The 15,601-nt window shown below is 36.3% G+C and overlaps 1 non-coding gene across 1 annotated transcript; it reads right to left on the reverse strand.

The window, feature by feature from the left end:
* Positions 1–14,926: 14,926 nt before the first annotated feature.
* On the reverse strand, positions 14,927–15,033 carry LOC141662350 (small nucleolar RNA R71). The gene has a single exon (XR_012550471.1). It is a non-coding gene; the product is annotated as a small nucleolar RNA R71 (small nucleolar RNA).
* Positions 15,034–15,601: the final 568 nt, after the last annotated feature.

A 15,601-nucleotide genomic window follows, 5' to 3' on the forward strand; every position in this document is an offset into this window, starting at 1 on the left:
ATTGATTTGTAAATTTTATGAAATCCCAAAAATAGTCCTTAAAATTATAGAATCATAAAAAAAAATTTAGTGGCAACCTAGATAGCTTTTGAAAATAAGATTGTTATAAAATCACTTTTTAAAAGTGAAATCAAAATAAAACGGTGCAACTGCTAATTGTAAAAACACATCATGCAATCCAACAATCACCTAAAAATAATAATAAATCAAACACAGGGACCAAAATTAATACAAAATTCTTTATTCAATATATTTACGCAATGATTGCATATTTAAATATTACAGAAATATACGAGTCGTTATAACCACCAACCGCGTGCCTCGAAAACTCGCCGTGAATATTCCCACTTTCTCCACGCCATCGCTTTCGAGGAGTGAACACCGCCCCCTCGACATCAACAATCCCCTTCCCTTCATCTTCTAGAACTTTCTCTCCATTGTCATCCAACAATTCAATAGAAACTGAATGGCTAGGCATCGAAGGGCCAGCTCTAGCACTATCCACGGCCCCCGACGAAGACTTCTGCACCAGAATCATCATCGCCTTACCCATCTCACCCCGCACACCGCTATTCAGAATGCTTTTTAACAACATTCTTACAGCTACACAAGTAAAGCTGGATAATTAAATTGATAAACAGAAAAAATAGACCTAGATAAAAAAATGCAAATTAAGATCAAAGTTACTGACAATATGGTGAACAAATCTTACGATCATGTTCCTCTAAAAACTCAACATCTTTTAGCTGTAAATGCTTATAAATGGATCTCGAACCGTGAAACTAATCCAAATATGCCTTGTCATACTTTTCCAAATTATTCAAACTGTCAATGGATACGATGAAGGTACCCATGATCAAAATCAACCCAAAACTTCAATTTTTCTATTAGATCCTTGTTAATACAGTGATCAATGTAGTAAAGGCTAGACTGTTAGATATATTTGATAATATCATGTGTAATATGATTTGTGTTTAGTTTTCAGATCTTACATTACAGGACAAATCAATACTTAACTGGAAATCAGCACTTATACTGAAGACAGAACTTAAGATATCAGAACTTAAGTTATCAGAACTTAAGTTTCAAAATATATTTATCAGGAGATAATATTAGGACTTAAGATGACTTTTAGATAAGGCAGGCGACTGATTGAAAGGAAAGAAGATCGAGACTAAGACAGAAAGAATTGTTCATGAAGAAGGAATTCTATGAAGAATAGAATACTTGGAAGAAAAGATAACTAGTTAATATATTTTAGGAAGCAGAATTATATTCCATATCAATTAGAAGATTATCTTGTAACTATGTAGTATATAAACACAGGCATAGAGTTTACACTATAAGTGTTACGATTATCAAAGTTATTATTCTTTGTAACTCTAGCAGCTCTCGTGATAATTTTTTCATCACTGAAAGAGGATAATTTCATATTGTAACAGAGTTTATTGTGTTGAATAAAATCTGTTTTCTGTTACTTGAGTTCTTATATTCGATTTGATTGTGCTAAACACTGTATTCAACCCCCTTCTATAGTGTGTGTGACCTAACAAGTGGTATTAGAGCCTTCTATTAACACACAAACAGTTTAAGATCCAAAATCAATCATGTCTGAAGAAGAAACTCCAACCAAGCCCACCAAAACTGAAGAACCTCCAAAAACTGTAACTCATAGTCGATATGAGACTATAAGAGTTCCCATGTTAAAACCTTCTTAGTATTCCATATGGAAAGTGAAGATGGCTATGTTTCTGGAAGCTACAGATCCAGAATATCTCGACAGGATTTATGAAGGACCACATATACCAACCAAACTGTCTGTGAAAGTTGCAGGACAGCCAGCAAAGTCTGTACCAAAGGAGAAAAGTGATTACACTGCTGAAGATATCTCATCGATTGCAAATGATGCAAAGGTAAGACACTTGTTGCATAGTGACATCGATAATGTCATGTCAAACAGGGTAATTAACTGCAAGACTGCAAAAGAGATATGGGATACTTTGGAAACAAGGTGTCAGGTAACTGATTCAATCAAGAAAAACAGAAAGACAATACTCACTCAAGAGTATGAGCACTTTGACTCAAAGCCTGATGAGTCATTGACTGATTTATATGACAGATTCATCAAACTCTTGAATGATTTGTCACTAGTTGACAAAGAGTATGATATTGAAGATTCAAATCTTAAGTTCCTGTTAGCTCTTCCTGAAAGATGGGATTTGAAGGCCACAATAATAAGAGACAACTATAATCTTGATGAAATTTATGGGATACTCAAGACTCATGAACTTGAGATGGAACAAAGAAGCAAGAGGAATGGAAGAAAGTCAAGAACAGTTGCCTTTGTGGCTGAGAAGGAAAGTCCCAAATTAGCTGCCTCAAGAAAAGGAAAGGAAAAAGTTCTCATCACAAAGTATGATACTGAGTCATCAAGTTCTGATAGTGATGATGACTCAGAAACTGAAAGTATACCTGAGATGGACCATGATGAGGAGATGATGAAGCTGTGCTCTTATGGTGAAAGGGATCACAAAGATTACGTACAGAAAATTCAGGAGAGGAAAGAAGTTTTGCAAGTTCTGAAAAGAAAGGTTTCAGAAAATCTGAAGGCAAAGGAGGAAAGTCTGACAGAGGAGATTACTCAAATGTTAAATGCTACAACTGTGGTGAGAAATGCCACATATCTCTAGATTGCAGAAAAGGGAAAAGTGACAAAGGAAAGGCTCTTGTCACAAAGAAGAAAAGCTGGTCAGATGCTTCAGATTCTGAGGATGAGGAAAACTATGCCTTGATGGTAAATGCTGATAGCAGTTCTGATACTGCTGATTTAAAGGTACCTCAAACTACTTATGCCTTTCATACTGATGATATTACTGAGTTGAGAAGATATCTTAAAACCATGTTCATTAGTTATAAAGATCAAACTTTAACATGTGAAAGATTAACTTCTGAAAATCTTGCTTATAAAAAGAGGAATGATTATTTAGAAAAAGAGTTAGTCATGTTCCATCAAACTCAAAAAGATAGAGATGATGCCTTTTATGTTAGGGATGAAGTGTTAAAAATGAATGAATCTCTAAAAACTGAGTTAGAAAAGGAAAGAGAGATTATCAGGACTTGGACTAACTCTGGTAAAGCAACTCAAGATATTCTTAGTAGTAGAAACTGGAAAGAGGGCTTAGGTTATGGAGATGGTAAGAACAGTAAGGGAAGTGTAGAAACTGAGCCTATAGTTGTTAAACAAAAACCAAAGGTAAATCCTGTTAAGTTTGTAACTGCAAAGTCTGATATTGATAAATCAGAAGTTAAGGAGAAAGTAACTTCTGACAAACCTAAACAGGATAAGCCAACCGAAGTTAACATAGGCTTAATGACTAAGAAGCAGCTTAAGCATAAGCTGAAAGATGTTAAGAATGTAAACAAGGTAAAGCCACCTAGGAAAAATAGGAATGGAAAGGAAGGTGTGAACAAAAGTAACAATTATAAGCCCGTTCCTAATGCTACTAGAAAAACATGTCATAACTGTGGAAATTCTAACCATCTGGCTTCTTTTTGCAGGAAGAATAAGAATATAAACTCCTTATCTTCAAAATCAGGAGTTAAGAGTCAGTTTGTTAGATATAAGCCACAAAATCCTTATTTTCATTGTGGTAGTTTATGGCATTCTATTTATACTTGTAAGGAATATCACAGTTTGTACTATGATTATTATCAAATAAAACCTTCTGTAAAGAAAGTTAGCATTATTCCTTCTAATGTAAGTTCTGATGCAAAGTCTGATATTGCAAATTCTGATAAGAAAACTATTAACATAAACTCTGATGGTAAATCTGCTGAGTGTGAATCAAATCTGTGACAGAGGTAATCATGTGGATTTCTTTGAAGAATACTGTGAAGTTGTAAGCAAATCTACAGGCAAAGTTGTTCTGAAAGGATACAGGCATGGTAACATTTATGAAGCCAAGCTTTCAACAAGTACTGATGGTTCTGCAATCTGTCTGTTGAGTAGAGCATCAATTGAAGAAAGCCGGAATTGGCACAAGAAACTCTCTCATTTAAATTTTACCAATATAAATGAACTAGTCAAGAAAGATCTTGTGAGAGGATTGCCAAAATCAGTATTTGCTCCTGATGGCCTTTGTGATTCATGTCAGAAGGCAAAATAAAGAAAATCTTCATTCAAGAGCAAGACTGTATCATTAATTCTTGAGCCTTATCACCTACTACATGTTGATCTATTTGGTCCAGTTAATGTCATGTCTATTGCAAAGAATAAATATGCTATGGTCATAGTGGATGAGTTCACCAGATACACATGGGTGTATTTCTTGCACACAAAAAGTGAAACTGCACCTATCTTGATTGATCATATCAAGCAACTGGATAAATTGGTCAAAGATTCTGTGAAGATCATAAGGAGTGATAATGGCACTGAGTTCAAGAATTTGATTATGGAAGAGTTCTGCAAAGACCATGGAATAAAGCAGGAATTTTCTGCTCCTAGAACTCCACAACAAAATGGAGCTGTTGAAAGAAAGAATAGAACTCTTATTGAAGCTGCACGAACTATGCTTGATGAAGCAAAGTTGCCAACCTACTTTTGGGCTAAAGCTGTGCAGACTGCTTGTTTTACTCAGAATGCAACACTCATTAACAAGCATGGAAAAACACCATACGAGATGGTGAAGAAAAAGAAGCCAAATCTGAAGTATTTTCATGTATTTGGATGCAAGTGTTTTGTTCTTAAGACTCATCCCGAACAGCTATCCGAATTTGATCTAAAAGCCGATGAAGGAATTTTTGTTGGATATCCACTTTCTACAAAAGCCTTCAGAGTCTACAATTTAAGAACAAGGGTTGTCATGGAATTTATAAATATCTCTTTTGATGATAAGAAGATTACTGGACTTGAAGATGTCAATGATCATGATCAGCTGAGATTCAAGAATGAAGTTTTAAATTCTGATTCTGTAAATCCTGATACTGCAAACTCTGATGGATTAAACCCTGATGTTATTGAAACTGTGGTGACTATGCCTAAGGAAAATGCACCTGTGTAGGGGGAGCATACTGAAGAACCAACCACATCTCAAGAAGCATCAGAATCTACGACATGCTCTTCAAGTTCTGATGGCCAAGTTCTGATAATTCTGGAAACTCATGTTATGATATTTCCGGAAACTCAAATAATGAAGGATCCAACTCAGAGAGCATAATTTCAGGGGGAACATCAGAAAATGTTGATGGAGATAGCATGGATCATGGGGGAGCATCCAATTCTAGAGAAAACCTTCCATCTGCAAGAAAGTGGACTAAAGCACATACACCTGACTTAATTATTGGAAATCCTGATACAGGTGTCAGAACTAGAACAGCTACATCAAATAAATGTCTTTATCATTCTTTTCTCTCTCAGACTGAACCAAAGAAAGTGGAAGAAGCTCTTCAAGATGCTGATTGGGTGCAAATAATGCAGGAAGAGTTAAATGAATTTGAAAGAAATAAAGTCTGGACCCTAGTGCCAAGACCAAGGAATATATCAGTTGTAGGTACAAAATTGGTGTTCAGAAACAAAATTGACAGTGACGGCATAATTACAAGGAACAAAGCAAGGCTAGTTGTAAAAGGATACTCTCAATAGGAGGGAATTGATTATGATGAAACATTTGCACTAGTTGCTAGATTGGGAGCCATAAGAATATTTTTGGCTTATGCTGCTCACAAGAAGTTTAAAGTCTTTCAAATGGATGTGAAAAGTGTGTTTCTTAATAGAGAATTGGAAGAGGAAGTATATGTTGAACAACCTCCAGGCTTTGTAGATCCCAAATTTCCCAATCATGTCTAGAGGCTTGATAAAGCACTTTATGGCCTTAAGCAAGCTCTAAGAGCATGGTATGAGACTTTAGCTCAGTTTTTTTCTGGAAAGTGGATTTAACAGAGGAACTATTGACAAAATAATGTTCTACCTCAATCTTGGAAAGGACTTACTTTTGATGCAAATATATGTTGATGATATCATTTTTGGTTCTACAAATGACAGACTTTGTAAGAAGTTTGCCAAACTGATGCAGTCAAGATATCAAATGAGTATGATGGGAGAACTTAACTATTTTCTGGGCCTTCAAGTCAAGCAGAATGATGAAGGAACTTTTATTTTTCAATCTAAGTACACCAGAAATTTGTTGAAGAAATTTGGAATGCAGGATTGTTCAAGTGCATCCACTCCTATGACCACTGCAACTAAGTTGGATAAAGATACTGGTAAATCAGTAGATATTACTGATTACAGAGATATGATTGGTGTAACACCCCCAAATCCAGGGTCGGGGATCCGGGTTGTCACGAGTTCCATTTCCCTTAATAACACCCAATCTTAATAAACAATCAACTACTCTGTACTGTGACCCCACAATAAACACACACACCACAAGTTATAGTCTCAGAGATGAATATCCAAAAATAATCACAAGTCATTTTATTCCACAATTATATGCCAATACATTTTAAAAAGGTTTCTGAATAAATTTACATTTCTTTGCCATTATTACAATTCATAAATATACTTAATCTGGTACATCAAAAGTTGAAAGCCTAGCCTATTGGTAGTTCCTACCTCAGCTACAGCGACATCAACGCCTATAGGAAACTGCGGAACGTTTCCTATCCACTCGCGAATTGGGAGCTTGGTCCTGTTCATCTTGTCTATCTGATGTTGTGTGATGAAAGAAGAAAGCAAGGGTGAGCAACAAGCCCACCAAAATAATATGTATAGTGATTTACAATATATGAGCATTCTCATAGTACTCATGAAAGTCTTGGTCAAGAAGAAATGAACCAAGTTGATATCTTAACGCGACCAAGTCGCAAAATATTCAGTATATATGTATATATACTTTTCAAAATCTTGGAAGTCCTCTTCCATGCATAATATACACATAGTTCCAGTTTATAACTATATAAAAATATCATTGCAAGGTGATCTCATATATCTAACCTTGTCTCAACGTTTTTCTGAAAATCTTTGTCATGCATAAGATAATCATTTTACTAGATATAAGTTTAAAAGATGAAGTTACAAGATACTCCAATATACTTATATCTTTTCCAAATACTACTTGAACTACCACCGTTCAAGTTATAATTAGATCAAAAGTTCATCACATAGATGAGACTACAAGATAATACTTGAATAGATTCAATCTTTGAAATATTATTGAATGAAATGAAGTTACGAGATACTTCATTTAGTCCCGATATATATATACACCTATATATATCTCTCATACATTTCCTGAAAACCTCTGTCATGTAAAGTATGAACAAAGTTGCAATATCCAATGAATTTGGAAATAAAATTTTTTTTGGCATAAACCTGATATCTTGCTGATCAGGCAAAGATACCAATAAGTAACTTTTTCTACTAGTAGATGGATGAATCCCCCACCGGTCATCACCTTGGCCACATAAGGACCTTGTGCTGGACCGCCACCCGGCCTCTTACGCGTTGATGGACTGCCACCCAGCCACTTACACTTTGATAGACCGTACCCCGGCCTGTCACTTATGCCGACTCAATTAGATGGGCTTACTTCCCGAACGTTGGGTAAGTAATCAATTCATTTGTTTTCTCAAAACAGCAACCACGTTGCGAATGTAAAATGCACCACAGAGCTGGATCCCCCAGGTTTTGAGCGAGTATTTAAATCCCCTTTGAAAGGAAGATCTTAAATATAAAAAAAATGAGTTTTGGGGTCCACTCTAACTTTAAAAATCATTTTGAAGACTCGAAAACATTTTTAAGAATGTTTGGAGGACTGCTGATTTATTAAAATAAATCAGTCCCAATATATTTAGAAAATATCTGAATATTATTATTTAAATAATATTCCCATAAAGAATAATCTTTATAAAAATATTTGAAGTAGAAGTTTTAAAACTCATACTTGAAATGGATATTAAATAACCAAAGATATACTTATACGAAAGTATAATCTTTATTTGAATAATCGAAAATAAGTTTGATTATTGAAACATTATTCTTTAATAAAATAAAGAATATTAATAAATAATAAGCGGAGTCATAATACCTCGAATGAATATTATAAATAACATTCATTAAATAAAATAAAGGAGTCATACATCCTCAAATGAATATCCAAGTAATATTCAATAAATAATATAAAGGAGTCATAAGTCCTCGAATGAATATTCAAGATAATATTCATTAATAAAATAAAGTTATCAAATAAACCTTATTCGATTAATAGTTTTGAAAACTATAACCATATATATATATATATATATATATATATATATATATATAAAATCTACTCGGGATCCTCGACTCCCGGTTTTTAGAAAATGTTTTCACCTTTGGGTCCCTATACTAAGGGTATATGCAAATTATCGCTATTCTCTAGCATAGGTATTATCAATTGAACCAACAGATATATATGGCAAGAATACGAAACAGGCATGCATATGTACCATATCACATGCTATAATATATCGCAAGAATTTGCTAATATAACCATCATGCATCTATTACAAGATAATGCATATACAAGTGTATACATCACAACAACAGTATAACGGGTAGAAAACTTGCCTGAGCGACTGGGGGTTACGAATGGCTCGGGACGAGTCTGGTAACCTATAAACAACAAGTAAGTTGGAATTAAACGAAAGTCACTTGTAAATCTATACATTAACCAACTTAGACTCTAACGCTCGCTTTGCGCTTACTGATTCTCTTAAGTCACTCGAGTACCCTCGGCTCCACCATTTTTAATAATTTAACCATTACGAGTTTTAAGGCGATTCCTTCGCGAGTGTCTTACCAACTGCCTATTACACCTTACATAAATGTTTCATACTTCAATGAGTCCTTTAAGGTCTTTAACCTATGTTTCAAAGTAAGGCGAGGGGTAAGGGTTCGTTCGCGAAACGTCGTTACTTAAAACGGCCGTTTCTCCTAAACCGTTCATCGGAATCCAACAAACCACATATCAAAACGAAACTCGTAACATGAAATATCTAAACATGGCAATGGTCAAAACCTAGCAGTGAGTTCAAGGGTTCTGATGTTAAGAACAAAAGCAGTCTACGGTAAATCGGGCATTACGACGGCTATGTTTACGCGATTACCCAATTTTAAACCACTCCAAATCATCTCACAATCAACCCACAATCACAACCCAATCAAAACTCCATCCATACTTTATCATAACAGCCCCAACAACTCAACCTTAACAATTTATACTATTCTTTATCATGAATTTAAACTACACTTAAGTTCATTAATCAACAACCAAGATTTACAACTCCAAAAACATCCCAAAACCAACTAATCTCTACATACACAACCATCAAGCCTCTCATGAACTAGAATACTCATATTATGCTCTTAACATTCAATAACAAAGCTTGGTTAAGAGATTATACCTTCCTTGAAGCTTCTTAACACAACACAAGAGCTTTGAATGCCTAAAGAACCTTGATCCTTGCTTGTATAACCTTAATCTTTCATAAAAATTCAAGAAAACTAAAGTTATTTCTTGAAGGTTACTATTCACCATCTTCTTCCTTGATTTATTGGAAGAGATTGTGAAGGAATTAGGAGCTTAAACTTATAGCATATCCATATCTATGTACAAGGAACCTTAGATAATTACCTTGTGATTTAACAATGCTTGAAACTTATTTTTGGAAATTTCTTCTTTGAAAAAGAAGAAAAGCCGAGAGCAAGCTTGGAGAAAGAGAGATTTTTTTGTGTTTTTGCTTTGATTTGATTCTTTGGTTGGTTGTTTTTGATTTGTTTTTGGGTAATTACCTTTCTAACCTTGACTTTGTGTGGTTATAAACCAACCACATCTCCTTCCTCCCTATGTCATGCTTATGTCATCCTGTGATGTCATCCTCCCCTCTTTGTCCTCTTCTCATTGGTTGGATGACATCATCCCCTCTAATCTCTTTGATTAACTTCCTAATTGTTTGCCTAATGACCGCTGATCTGTTATACGGTTCGCTTAACTTTCATTTTCGTTTATCGTTTGAGGGATCATACCCGGGATCTTATTACTTAGGTTCCCTTAACCTTTCTCAATATATTGTATTCCTTTTATGATCCTCTCTTATAATCCTTTAATTTAAATCCTTTTTATCCTGTTATCTTTTACTCAATTCTTTCCGTATCTAGTGGATTTCCGGGAAAAACCAAAGTGTTCGGAATTGGATTCTGACGATCTTTACATACACTTATATGTCATATAGAGTGCCAATAAAATCTCAGAACATCCATAACAGAACCCCTACATAGTGTGGCATGAAAAGTTTTCTCATTCGGCTAAAACACTATTCATAAGGGTTACAAAAAGTTCAAAATTTAGGGGATATTACAGTCTCCCCTCCTTAAAAGGATTCTGTCCCGGAATCAGATAGAAAATGAATAGGGATACTCTCTTAGCATTGCACTTTCTAACTCTCGAGTAAATTTTCCCACATTGTGGTCCTACCACCAAACTCTTCCTAGTTTAATAACCCTTCCCCTAAGCACTTGTTCCTTTTCACTCTATAACCCTTCCAGGTTGCTCCATATAGGTTACGTCGGGTTGCATGTCTATGTGCTCATATGCCCCTATTTATCTGGCATCCGAATTACACTTTCTTAACATTGATACGTGAAACACGTTATGAACTTGCTACAGGTTCGGGGGTAGAGCTAGCTCGTATGCTATCTTCCCAATATGTTTTAGTATATCCAAGGGTCCGACACATTGTGTACTTAGCTTTCCTTTCTTTCCGAATCTCATCAATCCTTTCCGAGGGAATACCTATAACAGCACTAGGTCCCCTATTTCATACTCTTTGTCCTTTCGTGTCAAATCAACATACTTATCATGTCCATCTTGGGCTACTACCAGCCGTCCTCTGATTAGATCTATCATATCCTTGGTCCTTTGGACCACTGCTGGTCCGAGCATCTTGCGCTCTACAACTTCATCCTAACATAAGGGAGATCGACATTGTCTTCCCTCAAGGATCTCATAAGGCGACAACTCGATAATGACATAAGATCTATTGTCGTAAGAAAACTCAATCCGTGTTAAGTGATCATTCCAATTTCTTTCAAGTCTATTGCACAGACTCTCATTATAGCTTTTAGCATTAGAGCTTTTGCTTCTCAATACCCATTCTTTTCCAGTTCGTAATCGCTACTACCTTCCGTTCCTAATATTATACTGGTTATACTTTTGCTCGTTAGCGTTCTATAACCTTTTAATAACCACGCCAACCTTAGTATCACGAATGTGTTTCCATTCCAAATCCTACCACAACTTTATTACTCCTTTTTCAGCTGTTTCTGATTCCCAAAGTTTGATCAATCATATAGGAGTAAAAGAATTCACTGAGAGATCACTATGATCATGAACACTTGTTACATTGCATAGTTAGTACAGAAGGTGGCCAGCCTTTAGTACTTGACAAGCAATTAAATAATAGCTGGTATCCTACTCGGCTTCTATCACACAGATAGATAGTCATTCGGCAATACCTCCCCTTCTGGAAGGGTTGTTCTTCTCAGTTAATATGAAATGAAAAGAAGAGAAAAGAACGAATTGAAGAGAATTGTAAATAAAAAAATATACTGTCACAAAATATCTGGCTTGGAACCTACCTCTGAACTATAGAGGTTTGTCATAGGAGAACAAATCATATACGTATATATATCAACATCAAGTATTATCGCATCGCATTTCACATGCTTAAATATTTTCGCTATTCCGTCCATCATTCTATGGACCCAGGCTCTTCCTCGAGCTTATACACAATCACCTTTGAAACTCCCTCGATATCGAAAATCGAATCTGGGATCTCATTCTAGACATCATCGTTACTAGAATTCTATGCTTGTACCGCAACCTTCCTCATATAGTAATACGACTCTCTTTCATAAGAAGGAATAAATATTCAATAGGTAGATACTCTACTTAATTAGCCTATCAATGATAACCTATACACTACCACGACCCGATTACTGGTACCCAATCTCAACATCCATTCCAATACAAGTCTCACGGTTGTAACCAGCTCATTACTCGCAGAATCATTGCTGCATTACTATGGTCCACTACTGACCTACTGTCGTCATTCATTTTCCATGAAATCTTAATATCTAACCATACGGAGTCCATATATGTCGTATCAAATCCTTCTAAGGAGGTAACATAATCACCATTCCTGATTCATGAAGAACACTCCTGATCCTGCCATACATACATGACATGAAGCAGATAAAATTGCAGAAGAGTTTCAATCAAAGCAACGATAGCAGGTTAATACCATTCTTAATCATATGCCTTCGATAGAAGACTTAACTCAAAGGTTCGTTTAGTCCTTTTGAAACATGGTCCAGGCTCATTCTCAAGATAGTACCTTCTAAGATAGATAGCCCGCTCATGGCGATTACACGAATTAAACCTTTACCAACCACTATTACAGTTGGGTATTGCACAGTCATCAGAAGGAATGTCAATCTTCCAAACCATAATACAACCTGCATAGCTTTAACCATCATCACTGTATTCCTTTGGCACAAGCGCCTATAATTATCCTCTTACACTTAAAGTGTCGGCCACCTCTTTGGCCTTTCCTGATAGTAAAATTTCCTTACAGTCAATGTCATTTTAACCACCTCCAAATAAATTTTCTACCTCATTTCCATCACTGCTTATGTGAAAATGCTTTTCTTTAATATCTGATGAGTAACAAAAAATATCACCATTTTTCCATAAGTTATTGCCTCAGTCTTTAGAGGTTAATCACTGTCACGACCGACTCTCAATCATACTTAGAACATCTTTTATCTTAGGTCCTAATTGCCCTGAACAATTTCGACCTTTACTGGTGATAAGTGGATTTTATATCCACTTGGAATGCTTTATTACAAACTTAAATTGGTGTTTTGGACTCAAGTTGTTGGTATTTTGATGTGTTTTTGTGTTATTGCATTTCAGGTATTAGTTAAATGAAGAAAAGAGCTTTTAAAGGAAATATGATGAAAAGTGATCAGAATTGGAATCCAAGGCCATTGTCAAGTTGTAGAGAATCTCAATAGCTTCGCGTGGGCAGTTGAATCACCTAATTCTGACGAGTAGAACTCAAGTTATGGTCAAAACAAGATTCATCAGAATATTTTTTCCAGTCAGTAGCTGAGCGCCCGCTCAGAGAGCTGAGCGCCCGCTCAGAGAGCTGAGCGCCCGCTCAGGAGAGCTGATCCGCCGCTCAGGGCGCGGCTGGTCGCTGATTTCGCTGAAAAAGCCTTTTTTGAGTAGAATTTGACGATTTTAAGGGTCCAGGTCCACTAGGGGCGTATATATACTTAAAAAAAAGGGTTTTCATCATCCGGGAAGATTGGGATACCAAGGAGAAGACCTAGAAGCACAGAACAACTCCGAAAAAGAAGATCTTGTTTTCAACTTGTGATTCTTTGAATTAGTTGTAACTTTGGATGCTCGTTTTTGTTCTTGTTGAACCTAGATCTCGTTTATTCGTACTTTGATTATTATTTAGTTTATTAAGACCTTATTTATACCAAGCTTTCATTGGAACCCATGGTGACGATGAGTTCGATTATGGGCTAATCGTTGTCATGGGATTCTAGCGGATTTACTTATGGATTTCAATAGTTAATTGTTTCGATATCTTGGTGTGTGGTGATTGATTGATATCCTAGTATTGGTTGTGCTTATTCGTCTTATGTGCGTAGCTAACATATAAGATAGCTTGTTAATCTCTATTGAAGCGACAGTGAATATAGAGGTTTAGAACTTGCCATGCTAGCATAGGTTCTTGTATGTGTATACATGATTCGTAGGTAACTCTAACCGTTTTACTTGCCCTATGTAATCATTATAGATAACTTATGCTTAAACCGTTATGTTGTCAAATTCTATAGACATATAGGGTCTCAATATAATTGGTGCTTATTCAGCTTCTATCTCTTTTGTGGATGTCTGGTAGAATGGTACTCGTGCAATGAAAGTTGGCGTTTATCAGTTTCTTGTTATCTGATTAGTGTCATCACCATCACATGCTAAGGTTAAGAACAATAAGGCTATTGAATGAAGTATTTAATGAAGTTAGGATCCCATGTTTGCCATATATAGTAATTCAACTTCAATTCTCTTAGTTAATGTTATTTAGTATAATCTTTTAGTTTAATAAAAACCCAATTTGTTATTTGTCTTAGCATTGAGCGATAACCATACATAGTTGCATAGGTGCATAAATTGAACTTAACCTAAACCAGTCTCTGTGGGAACGAATCTGATTTATATCTTATACTACTTGCGAACGCGTATACTTGCGTGAATATTAGCGCGTGTTTTCGCCCTAACAAGTTTTTGGCGCCGCTGCCGGGGACTCGGTGTTAATTTTTAGTTTATGTGCTTGTCATCAGTGGTCGTTAAAGTTCACTGACTCGGATTCTTTTACTTTCACGGTTTATTTGTTTGTGTTTCAGGTACTCATTACAATGGGAGATCCAGCAGCACGAACGAAAGCCTTGATGGATTTTTCTCAACCAAAGATCAATGACATTCAATCTAGCATTGTCCGGCCAGCTATCACAGCTAATACCTTTGAGATCAAGCCTGACATAATTCAATAGGTACAGACTTCAGTCCAGTTTGGGGGTTCTCCAACGGAAGATCCCAATACACATATTAGGGATTTCATTGAAATATGCGACACCTTCAAGTTCAACGGTGTTTCCGAAGATGTTGTGAAGCTGAGACTGTTCCCATTCTCTCTGAAGGACAAGGCTAAGAGCTGGTTACACTCTCTACCAGCTGGTTCGATTACTACTTGGGAAGATCTTGCTCAGAAGTTTCTTACTAAATTCTTCCCTATGGCGAAGACAGCTGCACTCAGGAATGCTATTACTCAATTTGCGCAGCAAACGGGAGAATCGCTAAGTGAAGCTTGGGAGCGCTACAAGGAGATGCTTAGGAAGTGTCCTCATCATGGAATTCCTGATTGGATGATCATCACTTGTTTTTACAATGGGTTAGGAGCACAGTCCAGACCCATGCTCGATGCAGCATCAGGCGGAGCATTATGGGCAAAGAGCTATAAGGAAGCTTATGATCTAATTGAACTGATGGCTGCTAATGAATATCAGTATCCAACCCAGAGATGTCCACAGGGCAAGGTAGCAGGAGTACTTGAGGTGGATACAGCTACGGCTATCACTGCTCAACTAAAGGCGTTGTCTATGAAGATCGATTCTCTGGCTAACTATGGTATTAAGCATATAACCAGTGTTTGTGAGCTGTGTGTAGGTCCGCATGCGACAGAGCAATGCGCTATATCTAGTGACTCAGCTCAGTTTGTGAGCAACTTTCAGAAATCGCAGCAGCCAGTTCCTGCCACTTATTATCCTGACAACTGGAATCATCCTAACTTCAGCTGGAGCAACAATCAGAATGCTATGCAATAGTCGTTCCAGCAGTTTGCAACTAAGCTATTCAACCATCCTGGTTTTCAGCAACAACTTCAACTTCAACAATAAACTCATATTGCAGGTCTATCTTCGAAT

This window comes from Apium graveolens, chromosome 5 (genome assembly GCF_009905375.1).
Source record: "Apium graveolens cultivar Ventura chromosome 5, ASM990537v1, whole genome shotgun sequence".
NCBI classification, from domain to species: domain Eukaryota; kingdom Viridiplantae; phylum Streptophyta; class Magnoliopsida; order Apiales; family Apiaceae; genus Apium; species Apium graveolens.